The following is a 23,731-nucleotide window of genomic DNA, read 5'->3' as shown; positions in this document are numbered from 1 at the left end:
GCCTGTCAGCCTGACCTCGGTGCCAGGGAAGGTTATGGAGCAGATGATCCTGAGTGCCATCATGCAGCACATGCAGGACGACCAGGGGATCAGGCCCAGACAGCATGGGTTTGTGAAAGGCAGGTCCTGCTTCATGAACATGATCTGCTTCTATGACAAGGTGACTCACCTATAGTGGATGAGGAAAAAGCTGTGGATGTTGTCTACCTGAACCTTAGTAAAGCCTTTGCCACTATCTCCCAAAGCATTTTCCTGGAGAAACTGGTTGCTCGTGGCTTGGATGGGTGTACTTTATGCTGGGTTAAAAGCTGGCTGGACAGCCAAGCCCAAAGAGTGGTGGAGAATGGAGTTACATCCAGCTGGTGGCCAGTCACAAGTGGTGTCCCCAGGGCTCAGCGCTGGGGCCAGTTTTGCTTAATATCTTTATTGACAATCTGGACAAGGGAATCAAGTGCACCCTCAGTAAGTCTGCAGATAACACCAGGCTGGGCAGGGGTGTTGAGGCTCTGCAGAGGGATCTGGACAGGCTGGACCGATGGGCCAAGGCCGATTGGATGAGGTTGAACAAGGCTCAGTGCCGGGTCCCGCACTTGGGTCACAACCACCCCACCAGTGCTGCAGGCTGGGGCAGAGCGGCTGGGAAGCTGCCTGGTGGGAAAGGGCCTGGGGGTGCTGGCTGGCGGCCGGCTGGGCAGGAGCCAGCATGTGCCCAGGTGGCCCAGGCGGCCGACAGCATCCTGGCTGGTATCAGAAACAGTGTGGCCAGCAGGACCAGGGCAGGGACCGTCCCCCTGTGCTGGGCACTGGTGAGGCCGCACCTGGGACCCTGTGTTCAGCTTTGGGCCCCTCACTGCAGGAGGCACGTTGAGGCGCTGGAGCGTGTCCAGAGACGGGCAACGGAGCTGGGGAGGGGTCTGGAGCACAAGGCTGATGAGGAGCGGCTGAGGGAGCTGGGGGTGCTCAGCCTGGAGAGGAGCAGGCTCAGGGGGGACCTTATCGCTCTCTGCAGCTGCCTGACAGGGGCTGTAGGCAGGGGGGGTCGGTCTCTTCTCCCAGGTAACAAGGGACAGGACAAGAGGAAACAGCCTCAGGTTATGCCAGGGGAGGTCAAGCTGGATGTTGGGGAAATTTCTTCATGGAAAGGGTGGTCAAGCATTGGAAGAGGCTGCCCAGGGAGGAGATGGAATCACCATCCCTGGAGGTGTTTAAAAAACATGTAGATGCTGTGCTTAGGGACATGGTTTAGTGATGGACCTGGCAGTCCTGGGTTAATGGTTGGACCTGATGATCTGAGAGGTCTTTTCCAACATAAATGATTCTATTATTCTATGAAATGACCACATTAAGAGAAGCATGCCCAGCAGACTGAAAGGTTATTATACCCCGCTAGTCAGCACTGATAAGGCCACACTTACAGTACTCCATGCACTTTGGGATGAGGGATGAGTTCAAGATGGATGTGGAGAACCTGGAGACAGCCCAGGGCACATCACCCATGATAAAAGGTTGAGGAGCAGGGGTCATTTAGTCTTCCAAGAAGGGGTGATCCAGTAAACTAAAGAAGGAATGATGTAGTACAACTACTCAAAGGAGCCAAACTGTTTTTGTGAGTGGCAGGCAAAGGATGACATTCGCAATTGGTGTCTAGAACCACCTAGAAACGTTCAGGCTGGAGACTAGAGAAAGACTTTCTCACTGGGAAGACAGTGCAGTGCTATTGCCCAGAGAACTCGCAGTGTCTCTGTTACTGGGGATTTCCAAAATTCCTCTGAACAAAGGCATGGCTAACTTGGTCTCTAATGTTAGCAAGCCTCCAGCTACAGAGAGGAGACCAGATGAGGTGAATTCCAGCTGTCCCATCCAACCAAGACCTCCGTGATTCTGTGACTCTCCGGAGGAGCCCCACTGTTAATGGATTTAGGGAGATGAGCATCTCCACAATGTGGAGTAAAGCTTGTGAATGAACCACTCTTTCTGAATCCGTGGGAGAATATAAAGCTGCAGATCTCTGGCCTTTCTATGGGTTGTATAAGTTAGAAATAAAAGCTCACCGCTCTCTTTCCTATTTCACCTGAGCCATTACTAACACAAAGTTTCAAAGTAAGCACCTGTAGGACCAGCCTCACACTTTGCAACAGGAAAAAGAAAGCTTAATGTGGCACAGAATAAAGATACTCATCAACTACATTAACAACCTGCAGACATTAAGCAAGTTAATGGTGAAAGTAAAATAAAGCAGTAAATTTCAAGTTGGTTATTGCAGGCTGGGGAACAAACTTAGCATAGGGGATGGTTAACAGAATAGGTCTAGATGTCATATGATATGATTCGTAACCGTAATCCTCAAACAAGTCTTTGGCAGTATTTCTTTTAAATCGTTTTCAATAGCAGAGTACCTTATTTAAAGAGATAGGATTTTAACTGACACTGCAGGTCTGCTATGGGGGGGGAAACTGCATACTGAATAGTAGTGGTAAAGCCATCTGAACATGTGCCCAGAATTTAAAAAAAATATGGGTTTTTGTTAGAGATTTCTTTTAACACACATTCAAAGACTTATTTAGCACAGTCCTCTCTGGCATTTGTGTTTTGCATTTCTCAAATAACGTTAGAAGTTGGAATATTGCAGAATAGTAAGAGAAGGTATTTCAAGATATTTGACTAAGCCTGAAGCAGGAATTACTATACTTGATATCCCACAGAGAGCTTGTTATTTTGGAAAGTTTCACAAGTTCAAGAGACTTACACAATATACATTGGGTAAACATCTCAAATTGTCAAGACTTATCTGAACAGAACATCTTTGTGATTAACACAACACTAACTATCCATGTCATATCTAGAGATTAACTGAAGCGTGGTGCAAGCCACAGATGAAATAATACATACACCTCTCCTTGCTTTTACACCTCTCTTGGGAGCAATGTGGTATGAATATTTTACCAGAAAAACTGCAATAGCCTCAGAAATTAGTTATAAAAGCCATTCCATACAAACACTGCTGAAGCTCAGTTTTAGTATCTTCTGAAGGATCAGTCTTGATTTCTGAAACTCAGAGCCCCTTGGAATTTCAGAGTACATTCTCCTGGGGGGGATTTCAGTAGTAGTGTTCCTGTTTCTAAGCACTGCAGGGCAGATAGCATTTCTGAATCATCTCTCAGGAGACCAAAGCAGAGTAACTCCTGCACTGCGTTTCTGATCTGTGTGATTGTACAGGGGAAAGGAAGTTGCTTGCTTGATGTTCTAGTATGGGCAATAAGATGGGGTAATTTTACTGGCCAAATTAGAAATGGGTAGACATACATGCTTGAATTTATTTCAGTAGACTCAGTAAGTTAGGGCAGAAACTGAGCCGTGACTTATGAGATTGACATCATCACCCAAGAGCTTGGTTTATAAATGGTAGTTGATTGTCAGCAACTCAAAGGGTAAGAAACAACAAGATTATTCCCCAGTAAAAAAAAAAAAAAAAAAAAAAAAATACTTGGCAGCATTTTTTCTTGTGGAAGTACAAACTACAAGTGACTAGGATGCTATCGAGAATTATGTGGCTGTGCAGACTTTGGAGAGGAAAGGGCTCTGAGGTGAGAAAGACAACTCGACAACTCACACGTTGTTACTGGGGCAGGACAGGGGAGGGAAGCAGGGGGGCTGCACAGCCGGAGGCATTGCACTGCATGGGAAGCAGCAGCATGCAAACCCCAGAGGGCTTACTGCTGAGCCAATGTCAACATTTCTCACACTATAAATGCAGACAAGTATTATAAACCCTGAATGAATGTCCACAAAAATCTATATATTGGCTTTCTGGCTTACACATGTTAACATATAAAGCAACATATACCTTTCTAAGTGATTTCATGTGGCTCATTTACTACATCTGTAGTAAAATCTTGATCTTTAAGATTTATGGAGAAACTACTGTACTGAAAAAAAAACAAAAGAGCTGCTAAGAGAAGTTTCTGGTGATCATGAAGTGAGCACTTGAAAAAGGAAAGAAACCAGATTTCTCCATTTGTTTTTACCCAGTACACAGGAAATACATTCTTAGTTAATGCACTGAAGGATCAGTAAAAAGACCTTGACTATTCTTCCAAGTCTGAAGGCTGCCAGAGATAAAGATACTCATTTTGCCATTAGCAAATAAATCAATACCTTAAATAATTCAATCAATTAACAAGACAAGCTTGTAGCTAAGGATATCACCATAAACAACTGGTGGTGAAAACTAGGAGAATTCTCTCTTCTTCCCTCTGAGAGTCTCCCCTGTAAATGTCAGGTGGTGGGCATTATTGTACTATATGCAAATAATTTGTCTGACTTATGAAATATGTGCCAATACAGATAATAAAATGCTGGCTATCACCAACCCGCTTCAACACAGAGGGAAAGTCCCCCACAACAGGATGCCTTCAGCTCTAAAATTTTGTCCCTTATGATGAACAGTGATGCATTATAACCAGAAATGAGGCCTAGATCCTGCCTTTAATCTGTAATCACAACTACTGGTATTATTTCTGAAAGGTCCAACTGGCCTTTATGAGATTTCATGGCTGTATTTAACACTCATCAGTCATGAGCTACCAAGGGTATTGCAAAGACCTAAGTCTCAACAGAAGTTCTATAATCTAGCTACTGACTTACTGACCGCGCAGTACCCCCAAGCAGCAGATTGGTGTTGTGTGATGCTAATTTGGCAGAAATCTGGACCTTTGTACGATAGAAGAAGCCTAGCAATAAGGTTAGCAAAGCACAGGCAGCAGGAGGCCAATGCAGGATAGATAAACCGCTGCTCTGTCAGGCCAGCTGTCTCCCAAGAACCCAAACTAACAGCCGTAAAATTACAAAAAGTTCAGTTTCATTCTAGTCATAAACCAAAGCAGAATTCAGCCTTCACCTCACCCTGCTCATGACAAAGCTCAGGTCAGCTCTCTCTTTCCCTCCTCATGCCTTCTCTACCTGTGAAATAATGATTAGCCGTAGATAATCAGGGCTCCAGATCTTACAGCAGGTAGATGAGGCTGTACCTGGTGCTAGAAACATTTTGCAAGCTGGAAGCCTCCTATCTGCCAGTCTCTCATGATCTCTTTTCTACCAGAACTAAAGAAAGAGTTGTTGTGACACCAAAGGAGAAGGGAGACAATTTTGTAAGTTGTATGCCTGCCTGTCACTTTAATTTTGTTACATTTCAGGCTTTGTCACAACTTTGCTGTTACTCTCTGCAATTTTGCAATAACTGCCATATGAAGTCAAAAGTCCCTGTTTTAAAAGAGTATTTTGAGGCTGAAGCAATACTCTGGAGGTAGACGCTGCACCCTATACTTCCTCTTTAGACACCCGCTATCACTACTCACTCAGCATAAGGAGATGGGCAATGCAGGGGCGGCCACATGGCTAATTATTCAGGGAGCTGTACCTGAAACTGTGCAGAACAGTTGCACATCTACCTGTCCTTTCCCTTCTTTTCAAACACATTGAAATGTAGCCCCTTTGGGGCTTGTCCTTTGCAAGGCAGATAGTAAATCCATGTAGTAAGTTGTTAAACCTGTGCCTCTAATTATAACGTACAAGTACTCATTATCACAAGTATCATGAATATCACGAAAAACATCTTCTCTGTGGATTAACAGATTAACAAATAGATTCCTATCAAGCAATTTTATTACCTTCTGATATTTAGAAGTAAAGAATCTCCAGTTCATTCCTGATAGTCTCCCACTCAGTATTCCCTTAAGTCAGGGGCACTCCTCGTGGGGACTTTCAGCCAGGGCAAAAGTGTTCTTTCAAGTGAGTAGGTAATCCAGAAAAAAAGATGGAGAGTTCCTCCGTGGAACCACAAAGGGAAGAAACTGGTAAGCTATTTTCTGAAAGCAGTTTGTTTCATTTGTATTGAACATGAAATTAAATGCTCCAAGCAGCACTGAAAACAGTAATTAACTTTCATCTTCATGTGATATCAGTGATATTTTTCACCACAGCATACATGGTATTGGATCTTGAGCTACAGCAAAATAAAAAGCAGCCAGGAGACTGGCTGAGAGGGAAGGGAAGGTGTTTGGTTCGGTTGTTTGGGTTTGGTGTTGTGGGTTTTTTTTAAATAAATACCAAACCCCGTCATTCATCAGGTATTCCAAAGCTAGAACTAATATTTTTTTGATGCCTTCCGTTTTGGCTCAAGCAACTTAATTCAGAATGGTGATGCTCTTGCTGTAACCAGGCTGGTAACAGAGCCTTTCAAACCTGTCACCAAGACGTGATCATGGTGACACTCCATCTGCTTCTCAGCTGATGTTTTTAAGAGACACCACCTACTCCAAGAGCAGTATCAGTCTTTCTAAATAGAGCTAGACACATCCACTTCAGGGACTGTGCCCTGCACTCTGCACACTCCATGGTATTCCTGGCAGAGAAATTTCTTACCAGAGGCGTACATGGTCAGAGAACAAAATAATATTTAATGTGCTGGGAATAAGAAATCTTGCAACATTCTGTAAGAGTTGTTTAGGATATTTCCAACACCAGTGACTTAGAGGCAGAGAAATTGAGGTAATTGATTTATTCCTTTAAAAAAACATGTATCTCCCAGATTTAGAACACACAGACTGGGCAGTTTTCTACTGTTCTCTATCCTTCAATACCAAAGGTTTTAAAAGCTGAAAGAGTTTCTTTCCTTTAAGAAAAGACAGCTGTGTGCTTCACAGGGCTGAATAGATTAAGTTGCCATTTAATGTAGGAGATCATGGTAGTCTGAGTGTATCAAAAGTTAAACACAAATGTGTGTTTAAAGAGACAATAAATCTAGAGCCTCACTGGGGAGAGGAGAAATCACCATGAGAGGAAAAGGTTCAAGCACATAACGGGGAAAATCCTTCCAAGTAGGTTCAAGTTTCAATATTTAGGAGAGTATGGGAAGGAAGGGATCCGTATGGAGCTGTACCTCATGGCACAGGCTGCAGACTGCAGAAAGAAGGAAGATACTTCCAGCACCTCTCCTGTTTTAGCAAGACTCTTGTTCTTTGTAATGGTTCCTAAAGGGAGCGACACAAATAGGGCAGCTTCACCCTGGGACAGCACACTTTCCAGGCAGGTTGCCTTGTTCCTTTCTCAACCCTGCAGGTGTGCACACACAAATCCACTGAAAACCTTCCCTTCTAACTGGGAGCAAGCATAGCTAGTGCTGCCAACCAAAAAGGAAAGGCCAAATGGGAAAACAGACAAGATGAAAAGACCGTTCCCCCAATTCAAGTCATTAAGCATGTCAGCCTACCCACTAGAAAGCACTCCTCTGCTCTCTTCATCTCTTTTTGAAGGTGGATTTTGTGTTTGGCACTCCTGCTGGTGCAAACCTCTCTGCTGGAAAAACACACCCAACAGGCAGGTTCTGGAGTACCGCTGGGAACGGAGGGGAAGGGGACAAGCAAAGTGCAGGCTGGGGCAAAGAAGACCTAGAGGTTTGTTCTGTGCTCCTTCCCATCATCTCCCCTGGGAGGCAGGACAAGGCATTTAGTCTTTCTATATTTCTCTTCTTTTATGAAAGAAAAAGGTAGAATATGCAACTCTGACACAGACTGTAAAGGGCTTTAAGGTAACATAATAGAAAACTGTAGAAGTAGAAAGTCTGTTAGTCATCATTTATTAATACACATTTACTTTGTCTATGGACGGACAGTATTGCTGCCAGATTCACACACCAAGTGGTAGCGTTTTTACCCATTTCAACAAGATGGAACAGAACGTATGTTCTTAGAGAGAAGAAGGATGTCTGTCGCACACAGCATGGGTAACATTTGTCGTGTGTCTGGTTATGAAAGCACAGAAGTAGAAAGCAGGTACAAGACCATTGACAATAGACTGCCATTTGTCAAAGCACACTGTTTACAAAGTGATAGGAGTATTTTCAAGATGCTAGCAGCATCATGTAAATTAACTTGGAGCACTAAGAGCCCTCAAATTTGAGAGCCTCACAGAAGGCCATTTCAGGATAGACAATCTGTCCATTTCAAGAAATTGACTTCTGTCAGTGTTAACGATATTGACGAATCAGAGGTTGAAAAGGTAAGAACAGGATCAGTATTAATGTTGAGAAAACAAGTTTGCAATTTCTTACACAATGATGAATAAATGCACTATTCCTAGGAATAAAGCTGTCTGTAAGTCTTACAATTGAACAAGTACCTTATATTCTTACCAGACCACACTTGTTTGCACTAACTGCAAGAAACAGAGTACTAAACCTCAGTGTGGCTTTAGGCTTCTGGCAATCAATAGTACAAAATTAAGTTTGTCCTCTAATGAACTAGATGTCAGTCAGCAAGTTCTCAGCGATGGCATCCCTCCACAGCCCTCAACCACAGATCTGCACCTCTAATCCCCTTGAATCCCACACATGATGGCAGCCAGTTTGGGACCCCCATGTCCCCCAGGTTCCCAATACAGCATCTGCTGCCCGAGGGGTGATGCTCACTTCTGCTCAGTAGATCCCAGCACAGGGGAACCATTAACTCTTCTTGCTCCCATAGGACTCAAGCAGACTTTCCTTGCACACTTGCCTCACAGTAAGAATTAATAACAAGCAGAGCAGGACTGAATGGATACTGTGCCAGGCAGGACATCTGGGAGGGACTGAGGCGGAGAAAAAGGCTGTGGTGTTCCCAGCTGGATCCAGAGAGGCCCTGGAGCAAGTCAAGTGCCAGCTCTCTGTGCCCTGAGGGTGCTGCCTTGCTGTTAGGCTCATTCTTCCCCATCAGAGTAGCAGTGGATGTTTTGGCAATTTATAGCAGCTGGCAGGCTCCATGGAAAAGAAACGGGAACTCTAAATCTCTGACCTAGAATCTCACATAGACTTCGCCTTCCCATTAATTAATATACTAGCCTGCAGCTGCCCTACCCTCAACTTTTAAGGCATGATTGGCCTAAGAGGCCCTTTTAGACTAGAAGGGCAGCACAGGAGACAAACTAACACTCCTCTGACTGTGGTTTTTGAGTAAGCATTCCATCTGTATGTTACATAGCACATTCACCTGGCCAGGTATATTTTGTAGCGAATTACTACTGGCATGTCTTTATGTAAATCCAAATTTAACTATCAGAAAAGGAAAGCAGCAAGTCTTTTCACTTTTTTTAAGTCAGCCTCGGTTCTTAAAGAATATAGGACTGTTTAAGGATGCTGTTCCAGTCGAGAAAGCTCTAAGAGAAAATCAGTTGGTCCTATCTTCATTTGCAGTAGGGTCTAGTCTTCTATAAAGACAGATAGATAACTAGATTTAATTGTCATATCTTTTTAATCTCAGGATAAAAAAAAAGTTATGATAAGCATAATGCTTGACTGGCAAGATTTTGTAGATAGTGTGAGCTACTAAACGCAGCCATGAATTGACTCTTTCATCTGCAAAATACTTTCAGAGCCTTCATTTTCTTAAGTGTTATTTCAATAGGCTGTTTGGTACAGGTCATTCTTTCTTCCCTGTTGTAGCTCAACTTTCACTCTAACGAATTAGTTTCTGCCCAAAGGGGTTTGCTTTCAGCTGGGCTGAGCAGAGCAAGGTGCTAACCAGAAAAGCAGACCAGAAGCTCATACCATTCTACATGCTCAGTGCTCTCCATCCAGCTGCTGTTACCTCCTGCCATACCGGAGCACACAACTAGGATAAATATTAGCCACAAAAAGAATGCAGAAGTATCTTTCTTGCTAACTGACCTTTCAGAATACACTTACTAGCTGTATTTAGGAAGGTTTGAATACCCCAGACTATTTACAGCCAAAAACTGTTTCTTACTAAGCACCTTATTCTTACAGAGTACATCATTTCAAACAACCAAAATTGTCTTCTGAACCAAATTAATTCCTGTAACTTTATAGTCTGGTAGTGTAAATCAAGATTATTTACAAGAGAGTTTTGATAGATCAGAAAAGATGCAAGTTAATATTTTTTCTGAAAAACATATGCTGTCCTTTGTTTACAACTAGAACAAACTGCAGCTACATTCACTTTGAAGACTACATATAACAGCTGATGCCCAACTCGGGCATATTGCCCTTCTAGTAAAAGCAGATCTTGCAAAAGATCTTCCCCTTACATTACTCTGAGATATTTAAATTTATGGAAAGCTATTTGTGACAACCATCAATGGTTTCCTGGAACTGGTGCACATTTTATCAAGCAGAGAATAGAATTTCTATGGCAACTGTCTCATCACATTTCAAAAAATGGATGAACAAGAAGCACTCATGACCTTCTGTGTTCCCCATTTCCTCAGTAGTATCTCATCTTTCCATTGCCCCAACTCTTTATGGCCAAGACAGGAGGATGACACTTTTCAGTTAAGCTCCTTTAGAAGTTGTTGGCTGCTTGGCCATTTGGTCATTAAAGCTCTGAACTGATGCTGCCAAGAGATCTGCATTATTATTCCTGCTTCTCCTACAGCAAGGCACAGCCAGCTATAACTTTAAGTATTCCCAGTTTCCTAGGACATCAGGCTGCCAAGGATGTCCAGTTTATCTCTGCCAGAAGCCTTTCAAACACACACAGCCACCACTGCCCTGGGCTGGCTGCTACCACCAACCACATGGAGGGAGGAAGCCCATGGAGGGAGGAAGCACAGCTGCTGCCATCGCCCCTGCCCTGACAGGAGCAGCCCAGCAGCCCTCTGACTTTCCAGTCCAGCTCATACCCTCCCACCTACACCTCCCCTTCACCCTCGAGGCAGCATTAGTCACCCTTTGTCCCACACTTCAGAGGAGATCTAAGCCAGCTCTGCGATGCCATAAGCAGCTTGCCCATTTCTGATTCATGCCTTTACCCCAAAGGGCTACAGAAAGGCATTGTTCATGTGTGCTCTGCTCTTCTAAACACTTCTCTTTAGCACACCTCATATAACATAGAATAAATTGCTGTATGAGAACTGGAGCCTGACAAGCACGAAGGACTGAGGAACTTACGTTTGGGCACAAAATGCACAACAGTAGCTTTGACAGAGAAACTGGCCTTCAGGCTGCAGCCTTCCACATTTGCACACCAAGCTCCTCAAGTTTTAGGGTTTCTGAGAAAGAAATGCAATGGTTATTTTTAAGTAATAAAGCAGTTTCTACAGTCAGGGGGAAAAAAAAAAAAAAAAACCCAAACATTTTCAGGTTTCCCCTCCTTTTTTCTCTTTCCTTTTCTTCCCAAAAAGGACACTTTTATATCCCCAGAGAGATAAAAATATTGAAAGCATTATGTGGAAACACTTCATTCCCCTTTGAAAAGGACTATAAACAGCTACATGTCCTCATTCTGCACCTCAAACTGGATATCATGGAAAAGACAGGCAAACAGCACGATTTAACCGTTCCGACTTTCAAGGTCTTTTTTGAAACATGTTCAAACTTCTACCATTCCCAAGACTGAAACTTGTCAGTCATCACCCCCACATTCCTTTATGCTTTGTTCAAAACACAAAATATATAATTTATTCTGTTAAGGAACTTTTGCAAATCTTTCAAAGAATGAGCACGTTCTGCCTTATTTCACTTTTCTTTTGTTAGTATTCTGAATAGTGTCGGTGTGTTCAGATTTAGAAATACTGCCCTGACCTGCTTTAAAATTAAGCATGCATTGGAAAGGAGTTTGCTTTTCCACACTTGCTTCCCTGCCCCAAGCACCCTATGATAACAGTGGGAGGAGTCCAGAATAAAACTGCATTTAGGAGAATCTGATAGCACTTCATAGGTAAAATTTCTTCCTAGCTCTAAGCACGCCAATTGCTTTTGAGACAGGGAATTAGCACTTCTATATTACAAGCAAGCCCATTTATATCTTGTCCTGCTACTACAGCTCTGTGCAGTCAGGATTGAACTCTCTATCTTCAGCCAATGTAGTCTAGAAACAGAAAATATGCCCAGTCAGTTTGCTGCGTGCTACATGGACTTCATTATCAGCTTTACATACTGCACTTGTACTTGGTTTACTTGGCTTATTAATGGAACTGTAATTTATAAATAGTTATTTTAAACATTTCCATTAGATACCTAATGGATTGCCTAAACCAGTAGTCTAACAAATTAAAAAAAAAAAACAAAAACAAAAACAAAACACTCATCAATCCAGTAAAGGATGCTTGCTTAGCAAATTTCTCTCCTGATTTGTCCTTAAGGATCACTTACTGTATATATATATATACAAAGTCTTCCTAATAATCTCCCTTTCCCCATCATTTAGCATTAGCTGTATGCAACCTTCTATTCATTAGATTAATGAAATTGCCCATACTTTAATACTTTCCATAAAAATTAATGTGATAACTCATGTAATTGCTGCTCTAAAAACAGCTATATATTTATTAGAAAAATGTATTGTTACAAAAATGCCTAAAACAAATATTTATTGTTGTGCTGTTACTGCTTCATGCCACATCATTATGTTAATCAGCTTTCTTGTATAAATAGTTTTATAAGATTCCAAATGAGACAATAATGGAGAATTGATATTCTATTGATGAACTAATGTCATTACCGTAGAACTTGGCATGATTATTGCAGAAATCCTTGCTCATCTACACTGCAGTATCCCAGACGGGATTCTAGACACCTGGACTGTCTTCCAAGGAAAAGAAGGTCTGGAGAGGACCTTCATTGTCCTGTAACTCTTAAAATCAGCACAGAATTCATAGAAAATTAATATGACAAGGTTATATTCATATATATATATATATACACACACACACACGCCAAGGAAAATTAATATGACAACTCCAGTGTTGTTTGAGATCACCCATTTAATTGCTGCCTCCTGAGGTCAGCCAACTCTAAGAGCATCTGCAAAGGAATTAACCTGTTTGAAGAAGGCTCAAGCAGGGGACAGTGCTTGGGTACAGCGGGGTGGGCAGAGATACTGTGGAATATGAAACCTCCTATGTTTCTGGGTGCACAAGTCTTAGAAATCCCTGCCAGTCGTCCTTCCTAAACACCAAATAATTGCAGGGCAATTCCCCAAGTCCCCCTTCCCCATATCCAATGCTATCATTGCAATGCAGGAGCTTGAAGATGTATGGAGCAGCAGTCTGGGGACTCTTTAATTGGATAAAAGCATTCGTTGTATTATTTGGAAATGAAGAAAAGTCTTTTTGTTACTAGCATCATCAGAACTGCTGCAATGCAGGAAATATATCTGACGCTCTACTAAAACAATTGCTTCCTGCTAGCCTAGTACTTGTAACCTTTAAATCCCAATCTCTAGGTCAAAGGAATCAGCCGAAGATTGCAGTAAATTGTCAGACAGTGCTTTGAGGTTGTGCAACTGAATGCACAAGACAGCACTAACCTGATGATGAGGGGGTGAAAATCTGATAAACCTTCCCAAAGCAGATGTTTGTTCAGCAATCCCCCCTTATGCTGGTAAAATGGTTAATACAATCTTGGATCTGGCAAGAAACTTTAAACCAGTCAATTGGACATTTCCTGCAGAGAAAGTTATATTTCTGGCTGAACTGAGGAATAAAATTATATAAAACATTGATTTAATACATTTTACACAGATTTAAGAAAATTAGTCTAACTGATCTGAAACTACCAGGAAGCCAATCTAGCAGCATACATTGCCAAAAGTAACTTTCTATGATTGTTTAATTAAAAAAACACTAAGAACAAATGTGGCTTCAAATAAATACAGATTAAGCAGCAAAATCCCTTGAAGCCTGTTGCACATTAGATCAGTTAGGTTGTAAAGAGAGTGAAAGACACTACGTACCAGATTCTCATAACGGAGCCTGTAGCAGCATCACTCAGAACAGCCATTTCAAAACAACGGCCCAAAGGAGCTTCTCCAGGTGATTCATGCATCACTTCGGAGGAAGGGTGTGAGAGTTATTAGCAGTAACTCCCAATAGCATCAGGGTGAGAAGAGCAAGGTAACCAAGATCCAGATGGTGAGGATGGGCTCTGAGCTTGCCTTCTCGGGCCTCCCTGATGTGAATCGCTGTCCTGGGGAAAGTGTGGGCGGAGGGGATGCTGGCAGCAGTGCAGGAGTGGGTGCCCCCTTCCTGCACCTCGCCCGGCCCAGGCTGGAAGACATCAGCTGGGAACACCAAGCCATGGTGTCCAAGAGGACCAGAGAGCAGCTGCTGGGAGGAGAGATTCACCCCTCCCCTCCACCCCTGCCAGTTTTCACTTTGCTGAGGGCACGTGGCATGCCAGAAACTCTCAGGAGCCCCACCAGCAACGCGGGTGGTAGCAAGGGGTGATTTTTGTGCAGGCTGCCCAGCCCTGGCAGGGGGGGACCCATCTTTGGCTCCAGGTGTCCCTTTCAAGCTATGCTGTTTCCTCACTAACCCCTGCAACAACTTCTCCTGCTACCGTCCTATGCCCCCCTCATTGCTACTAGGAAAAATACCTATTCCTTCCTTTTTTTTTTAATGTGTGTTATACGCACTTCTTCAGTTTTATACACGTACATAGTGTTTGTTAATAGGCACGTACTTCAAAATTACGAGGAGCAAATGCTTCACAGTTAAAGTTCCCTGCCTTCAAATGCCAAGGTCTCCCTAGTGTTCCCAAATACTTGCACATCTGCTGCAATTTCCTTTGAGAGAAACTTCTTTCATCCCAGAGGAAATTTATTAAAATGCTGAGACTTTTCATTTAGGGCACTTTCTAATTAAACTACCAATCTTTAAAGCTTCTGCCTTCTAAGGCTTATTGTTCTTTGCACAAGATGAGAAGGCAGTCACAATTCATTGTCTTTATAGAGACACGTACTGGTTAAAATATACATATATATTTAGCAGCTTGTAATTTCATGTCCTTGAAATTAGAAATGCTTGTATAGTCTAATACAGTGAAATAGCCAGACTTTGCTGTGTTAGACACAGGCCCTCAACATATCTCAAAGTCTGTGGCATGTTTAAAAAACATATAAATTCTTTGAGATTTTAATTACATTGTTGTAGACTCACTGAAGTTTCTTTAGTTCCATAAATTGGGCCATTACCTCGCATCTGAGATTTCCATATTCTCATTTAGGAGAAACAGATTATTACAAATAAGATAAAATCCAGGTGGCACCATATACTATTTTCCCATTAGAAGAGAGAAGGAAAAGGAAAATTTTAATGTCAGAAGGACTATAGGAAAGTGCCTACCTTATAAGCAAGGACTTGCACAGACAGGCTGAAAGGAGATGTAGCCTCAGTTCCCTATTGCCTCTCCACTGAGTTCCCTTTTACGGGTGAACCCCTATGGGATAAACTCCTCAAGAGAAGTGATCTCGAGATTAACATTAGTACAATCATCCTGAAAAAATTCTTCTTTCATCCCCTTGGTCTGGTGGTGGTTTTCATTGATGAACCACTGCAGCCCCGACATCCCCATAGCTTTTAAGCACTTCTGTAACCTTCTTGGACCACCACTATAGACATGATAAACGTTCTGCTTAGAAATCTATCTGCCAACTTTCTATTACTGGTACCTTGGGCAGGATTCATTTCCTCTAGCTCTAGAGGTTCACATTGCAGATTTCTGTAACTGAATTAGTCTTCCTAGGGTCCTTTTACAATCAGCGGGGAGAAATAAGCACCTCCAGGCATAATTAATCTGACTCAACCGAAACATCTACTTCAGGATGAGCATAACTGTCCCCTAGAGATGCCTGCTTCTCTGTCTAGGGTGGCAATTCAGGATTAGATGGCTGCATTTAGTCAAGTAAATTCCACCGTTTGTGTTTTAAAGCATTATTTTCTCTCCACACTCCCAACGTGGAGTGTGACACATGAGTACAGAAATCTTACCGAGTCGTAAGGGGAACCCGTACACAATAACATGCTAGCTCTCCCTCTATGGAGCTGCTCTTGTTTTGAGGGTACAGACTCAATGTTTCCCAACAGAAGGAAGTCATCACTTTGCTCTAACTAATGCGGCTGAACATGTGTACCAAAATGGACTTCCTCGATTTTCCACCCTTATGTTCAGCAATTTGACAGAACACTTCATGCTCTTAGGTGCCTATTTCAATCCGAAACAGTCTCTGAATAGCACTTGCAGCTACTTGATTTGTCTTAATTCACTTCCAGCTTGTTCTCTAATGCTCTAGCACGGTATTTTTTTTTTTAATTCTGAACACAGCAAAAGGCCCTCCTGGGAGAAAAGCTTCTCTGAGCTTCCCTATGGGGATTTTAAGCCACAGTTCATGGATGAAGAAGCAACAGGACATATACCACCTCCAGCTATGCTAGGGGTGTAAAAGACAGCTGTCATTCCCACCGACTTCCCGAGTGATTAGGTTTAATCCTTTTGACCAGTGCAGAAAAGGAGACAGGGCGCCAGATGAACCGTGCTCCTTTGGGATTTTTAACGTGGGTGGCTGCTAGGGCCATTTCTCTTGAGCTTTTAAACAGGAATTTCCCAGAGGGAACACAGAGTTGTCACTTTGGAAATAGCTGACTTTCCCAGTCCCCAAGTCCATTGTATTTAGTGTCATTAGTACAAAGACAGACCCAGGTAGGTTTCATTTTGTCCATACACTCAAGCAAGGTACCGCTGTGTTAGAATAAATCTCAACTGTGGAGTTTTCTCCACTATCAGGAGCTTAAGCCTTGGGATAGCTTTCTCCAACAGAAGAAAAAATGCTTTCTGTTACTTTTAATTCCTCAGCCTCATTTCTTTCTTCTGCAAAGAAAGACAGACTTACTCAGTGCAAAACACGGAGGTAAAGCTCAAACTAAGAGAAGAAGTTGCCAGTGTTAAATGTGCTCTAAGACAGCCTACCACCTACACAGATCGCTCCAGCTCACTTTCCTGAACTCCATGTGTGTAGTTTGCTTGCTGAGGTGCCAAGTGCAGTAAGGATAATGCCAGATCCCTTTGTGGCCCACACGCAAGCATGTGGCATGGATAACCTGCCCCAGAACAACACTGGTGATGCCTCATCTGATGCTCGGTCATCTGCCATCCTTGGCAAAAAAGCTCTTTTCTGGTCCCACTGCTTTCAAACAATACCTCTTGCCAACAGCACTGAAATCAGATATGTGTCACAGTTTAGCTTCAGCCATCTGAAGTGGAAAAGGGATCGACTTTCTAGTTAAGCACCAAGTTTACTTGACAAGGCGGAGAACATGGTCCTTTGAAGCACAGTTATTTTCAGCCACACTCTTATTTCTGGGAAATTAATTTTCTTACCACAGAAAAAAAATAAGACTTGGAGAAAAATCTTACAACATTTATTCTTCATGGATTTATCCCTGGGTTACATCTTTCTATGCAAGACACCTTCAACCTGTTCCTCTGCTTTGAGTACAAGAAAGCCCAAGGACCTCCTCTGTCTTATTATCCTTGAATACATCAATGAGTACTTAGGCAAAGAATTTTTCCACTGGCTTTACTTAGAGAGAAGTTTACAGCTGCTGACCAGCTAAATCATCTTTAAGTTACTTAAACTCTGTTCTCCTGTTGCCCTAACAACTGAGAAAATTACTGTGGCTTTATACAAGGTGTGATGATTTTTTTTTTTTTTTTTGCCATGTCTGAATCCATGTTCTTAGGAGTTTAAGGCACTTAAACCTAGATGGCCTTTCCCAGGAGGAGACAACTTTTGGCAGGGTGGTTGTAATGGATCAATTAACAGGTTCAGCATTTGATTTCAATTCACCCTGCACATAAATCAAAGCTCCTCAGCACTCGTCCTTTAGGAGAGCAGGCATTTTCTAACTGCCTGAACAGATGGCTGGGAAGCAAAGTGTTTGCACCCTAACCCGAGCTCACACCTTCAAAAACTCATCTACAGTTCCACACATGGCTGAAATCATAATTGCTTTAAGATAAAAAAACATCACAAATGCAAAGTTCTACTAAGAACATTTAAGTCATTCTTAACAGTAAGCTCCTTGTTTAAAAGGGTTTTTCAGCATCCTAGATGCCCATTCCATTTCCACATGGTTCTCCAGGCTTAATAAATCACTCAGTATTTCCCCTTACACTCACAAGGCCCACATTGTACTTTCTCCATCAAAAGTAGTCCTTGAAAAGTTCAAGCAAGAGCTAACAAGACCATCTGTTACCTTTCAGTGTACTTAAGCTGGGTTTCTACCTTATAGATCAGAAACACTGGACCTTAAAAGCAAATCTCCTACCTGGGAGATACATCAGGAATGATTTGCTGCTGGGTTCTCTGCTGCAGGACTAACGGGCAGTGCTCATCGCTCACCTGCAGACTGCACAGAGATTGGCAGGGGAAGGGTAATCAGCTCGCTGCTGCCAATTGGTATGGATGGGGGAAGGCAGCCAAATGGGAGCATTTGGTCAAATTGCACAGAAAGATATCCTAAAAGCTGTGCAAAACAGAGGGCTGAGCTTGAAGTGTCCTCAAGACGCTTTTGCCACTGGAGCAAAAGGAAAGTACTTAGCCTACCTCTCCCGAAACACTAAGCCATCTGTTTTTTTACATTGCTTTGCAGCTAAAGCAGAAGCCAAAAACTTGTCTTTAACTTCACTAGTTTCTGTGTTTCTAGCACAGAAGGAAGGAAATGGGGGGGCGGGGGGAATATTCAACCTCTCTCCCTGATCATAGTCACTCTGTTGCTAATATTATCAAACATCTCAAAGGTTAATAAAAGAATCCCAACCAATTAAAGTATCATGTACTGTTGGCAATCCAGATGTCCAAACACAGAAAATCTGAATAATTAAAGCTATATGTATGTGAATTTTCCATTGCCATTCATTACTATTACTATCATAATTCTATGTACTGAAAGAAGAGCTACATCTCTTTTATAGAGGTTTATTTCATTAACTCCATATGTACGGGTAGGAAAATTGCAGTAGTGCCTAGGGGAACAGGAACACCATTAAGCCTAGGTATTGAACACAAAAATATAGTCCCTGATACAGGGTTTGTAATATAGCAGATACGGGAAATACTATTAAACAGTACTCAATTCTTTCAGTCGCTACAATTTTAGATACTTACATATAACTTATTTCCTAAGGTTGATACTCAATTGCTTTAAATATTTAACCAAGGTTAAATGCCTTCTAAAAGATATGCAGGAAGTCAACTAGATGTTGAAAAGCTTTCTCAAGAAACTGGTACATAAGGTTCTTTACCGTTTCATGGAGAATAGAATTTTATGAGCTTTTCTCTGGTCATAAACAGAGCCGTAAGAAAAGCAAGCAGTTGATTCTATCCTTTTGGCTAAAGTTAATAAATACAAGCAGTCTTGGTTGTCTTTTCAAACAACTCTCCTGTATATGGCTACAGCAATAGCACTAGAAGCTTCTTTATAGCCAGTAAAACACAATTTTTAACCACACAAAACAAGGTCCAGAAGGAGGCAATTGGATTCCTCACCCCCTACCAACAGAATCATTAATTCTCTAGCATCTGTAGCATACATATAGGAATAAAAGTTTCTTGATTGAACAGGACACAGGATTTGAACATGCCTTTAATGTCCCGATCAAATGGTCTTAAAGGGCAGTATACTCTTAAATAAAAAGCAAAGCCTTGAAACAGCAAGAATTGTACAAACTGCCATTTTTACTATAGTCAGAAGAAAGTTCCTGTGCCCATCAGTCTCTTTTTTTGATAGATAAATGATCCAAATATTGCTTCTCCCAGGGGTCCCAAGCAACATTTGTGACATTCTTAAAGGCAGTTACGTTTTAGTCTACCTGCTCTGAGACTACACATATAAATACTTAATAGCGCAGCTTATGAAAACTTTTCAAAGGCAATTGCCTTTCCCATGACACACCTTTTGCTGGTTTTACATACCTCCTTTAAAGTGCAAATGCAGCAATCATCATCTATGGCAAACAGAATATTAAAAAGACCTATTCCCATATGTAAGTCATTGCAATTTATAACACCATTTTTATTATCAACCTCCAATGAAGCCAACGCGTGCAGCTGGAGAAGCCTGAAGAAATAACTGTTATTGTTCCTATTTTTTTTATAAGGTGAAAGTGGCACATACAGTTGCAGTCAAAAAGCAAATACTTCAGCTTCAGTTTCAGACTGAAAAAATAACTTTGTCATGCCACGGAATGAAGCCAGTTTAGAGCCCCTGCTATCTATTTCCTAAACGGGTATCTCTTCCAACAATTTACACTTCAGACTTTTGTCAGCACAATACTGTCAGTGACGCAGCCAAGCTTCCTTCTAAGGCATACTTCTTACCCACACAAAACCGCAAGAAAGCACACTCACAGAAGCTGAATAAAAGATCACAAGTACCTCTTCTCTACTCTTTCATATTAGCAAAAGAAAACCCAGCTTCTTGAACTTCGAAGACTGGTCAGTATCCTCCTCCTTGATATTCTGTAGCAACCATCATGGCAGCAAAAGATTTTAAATTATATTAGGCTGGAAAAAAAATCATATTACTAAGAAACAATCAAACAGTTCTTTCCTTAAAGCCTATTAAGGCCAACAGACCTTAAGCCTTGGTCTGGCAAGTGTTCAGACAGGCAGAGAAAAACGTGTATGATACTGTCAGTGGCACATGGCAAGGAGCCCCAGCTGGCATGCATCTGTTTTTCTAGCTGGAAGGAAATTTCTGGGGAAAAAGGACTGAGAAATAATCGCCTTGTGTTCAAAATGCCTGATGAACAAACCCCCTTTTCCTTGCATTTCTTTATGCCACCAGGAGGGGTTAAGAGAAGAAGAAAGTATCTGCTGCTTCCCTGAATACAGTGCTGCTAATAGCAATTCCCTGAGGCTCCAGCTATTTACCACAGGTTTGTTTCGGAGACCCAAACTTGCAATAATCACTTGTCTTTACAAGGTTACCTCGAGCAATGTGCAAGCATCTGACCATGCTTGCATCTGTAAATAGCGAGCATCATTATTTCAGAGCTGCTCTGCAGCACGACTTTCCGAGGATCATTAGGGGCACTCCACACCATGACATCTGAGCAACCTTTGATGAAATTAAATGGCTCTGCTTAAACTAGCCCACAGTCAGGCCAAAGGAAGAACAACTGCAAGCTCTAACAGATGATTTGAGCTACATACTTCTAGCCTAAGTGCATTTTATTGCTTACTTCAATCCTTCAATTCCAGGACTATCTGCACAGCGAAGAGTTTTCAATGTATTTATGAAGCACGAGTACAGGAATATCCATTTTACGTTTAAAGTTACTTAAGTCATTAATTCACCCAAGATCTTCTAGTATCTTTGCAGTCATGAAGGAACAGAAGGGACCCACCACCCTCCTTGGCACCAGCTGCTGGGCATCACGGGGCGTGCGGGACCCTGGGAGTGCAGCGTGAGTGCCAAGGTGTCAAGGAGATGTCCTGGTGCCAAAGAAAGAAATCAGTTCAGGGAGGCATGAAGGTTCCAGAACATTTGTTTGATCCATATTGCCCTGCTGCAGCATCCAACAGGGACCTTCCTGAAAGAGTTTTGGCACAGATACCAACTTCTACCTGAATAACAATCTCTAGCCCTCAAACTGATTTATGTTTTCTGTCTTTAAGAAAATCTTTTTCTTAAGCCTGAAGAGGCACACTTTGCCACAGTTCTCTCTATAAACTGGGCAGAGGCAAACCAGTAAACAGGGCAGCAGAGTTCACTGTGCTGGGCAGAGACAGCCGTGTTTGTCATGCATTACCCACACGGACACCAGCTCCATCATTCTTGCTGGATGTTGCTGCAAGAAGCAACACCTGCACAAAAATCATACATCCTTCTTGCCATTCAACTTCAACACTGCTTACTCTAGGTAAAGTAATTAGCTGTTAATTATCACAGAAGTCAGAAGCCAACATAAAAGCAGCAGTTATATATAAAAAAAACCCAAAACAAAACAAAAAAAACAACAGACTATGTCAGGTACCTATTTATCTAAATGAAAATCTTTATCCATTTCAACATAATAAGGAGCATAAAGCTTCTGATGCCATTAAATACAGCTGAAACATCTTACAGCAATGCTTTTCATCATAAAAAAAGGTTAATCTAATGATCCTGTACTATATGTGATGGTTATTAGAGATAGTCTTTTTTTTTTTTTTTGGGGGGGGGGGGGGGTGAGGGGGTGGGTAGGGTGGTGAGGGAAGTGTATTGTGGTTTTGGGAGGGGTTGTTTGTTTCTTTTGGATTTTTTTTTTCAGCATTGGTTTTCTTTCGTTTTGTTCTTTTTTCAGTGTTCTTCTGCACTTACTTTCCGTGTTGTTTCTCAGATATCTCAGTTGGAATAAGAAACATTTATGGCATTTAAAGGTCTGCAACTGAAAATAATAGGGAAGCAAGGACTTCAGTATATTTGAGCATTTTTCCCCTTCACAGCACTGCCTCACATGTTTTCTGAAGGCTCCTATGCTGCTTGTTAAAGTTCCCTTTTAAATTAAAATTTGGATTAGTTGATGAATAAAGGTTACATATATGAGGTTTTCTTCCATGCAGTGCTGCATATGTTCTAGTGAATTGAGAATATCAACAGTCGGTATTGTGGTCAAACCAGGTTATACTGGAGTAATCACACACACACACAAAAAAAACCCAGCCAAAAAACAAACAAAAAAAAGAGATCCAATCTTAATAAAATGTTATTTCCAACACAACAGATTCTAAGATTTTAGGACAAAGTTAGCTGCACAGCCTAAATTAGCTCCTAATGCCTCCTAATACAAAAAAAAAAAATCATTATCAGAAACAGAGAGAACTAAGCAACTGGATTAAATTATTTGCAGAAGGAAAACATTGTTATTGCTTGCCTGGGTCTAAAGCAATCCATGTGAATTATCAGAAAGGATAATAAAAGTTGCAGTAGAGGTCAAGCAACAGCAAACCTGGAAACGACAGCTAATGGCTTGGAACTTTTGAAGCCCAAACCCTGGAGTTAAATACCTACAAACAGATGGAGCTTCCAAGACGATACATTTGATTTCTTCAGATGCTGGCAACCACATCACTGTATCTGTTCCAACAGCTTTTCCTAATGTCACAAGTCACTAACCAGCCCCTGCGGGCTCAGCCATCCCCCTATTAAGCAGGAGCTGTACCTTGGGGGTGCAGAGGAACGTGCACCCCTTGCACCCCAGCACCAGACACAGGCAGCAGCAGGAGCAGCGTGCATGGAGCTTACTGTGTTCTGACAGCAGATGCAACAGAGCTCCTGCCCTCACAGGAGCTGAAAGTCTTCCTGGAGCCCCCAGATACCCATCCAGAAGCTTCAGGGACTAATGCCACTGCTGTAGGGTAGATTCTTCCCCAATCCTCACAGTGCCTGGATGCAGCATGGCCTGGCCAGGCTGGGGGCCACCAGGGTGGTGCAGTGCCCTTCCCTCCCCAACCAGCCCTGTCCCGCAGCCCCCAGCAAGGCAAAACAAGCCTAGGATGGTGATGAGGTCAGCCACAGCCCTGCCACCCCCAGGCACCACCCCAGCCAGGGCAGAGAAGGAGAGCGTTCCCATGGGAGAGAGCAGGAGCACCCTACGGAGGTTACAGACTCCCCTAACCAAGGGTACACACGTGGCGTGTCTACAGCCAAAGCATCCCTGGCCAGCATCGGTTCCAAACCGTCACGTCACACCTCTAGAGTGCCAGGCAGGCAAAAGCTTATTTGTGCACCCTTTTAGATTGACCAAGTATGCTTTTATGCTGGCTGCATACTCTGGTGGTATAAACAAATGAGCCTAAAGTTACAGCAGCTCCCAGCCACACCAGAGAGGAAGAGGCTCTGCTGGCTCCCTTACCCGAGATATGACTGTGCCCGTTCACAAACTCCCTCTCTTGGTTTGGCTTGTTGTGGGATTTGG

The 23,731-nt window shown here is 42.4% G+C and overlaps 1 protein-coding gene across 3 annotated transcripts in view; it reads left to right on the top strand.

Annotated features, from left to right (window-relative positions):
• HTR1F (5-hydroxytryptamine receptor 1F) overlaps window positions 1-23,731 on the top strand; it is a 118,535-nt gene that overhangs the window by 76,694 nt on the left and 18,110 nt on the right. Inside the window, exon 3 of one of the 3 annotated variants that reach the window (XM_055802724.1) lies at window positions 20,617-20,707. The exons of the other annotated variants lie outside the window; for them this stretch is intronic. The gene's annotated coding sequence lies outside the window, so the exon portion shown is untranslated. The remainder of the gene's footprint in view (window positions 1-20,616; window positions 20,708-23,731) is intronic. 3 annotated transcript variants of the gene reach the window in all.

The sequence above is a fragment of the Falco peregrinus genome, chromosome 4, assembly GCF_023634155.1.
Source record: "Falco peregrinus isolate bFalPer1 chromosome 4, bFalPer1.pri, whole genome shotgun sequence".
NCBI classification, from domain to species: domain Eukaryota; kingdom Metazoa; phylum Chordata; class Aves; order Falconiformes; family Falconidae; genus Falco; species Falco peregrinus.
Note: the sequence above shows the minus strand (reverse complement) of the source record. Positions and strands in the feature narration are given on the sequence as shown.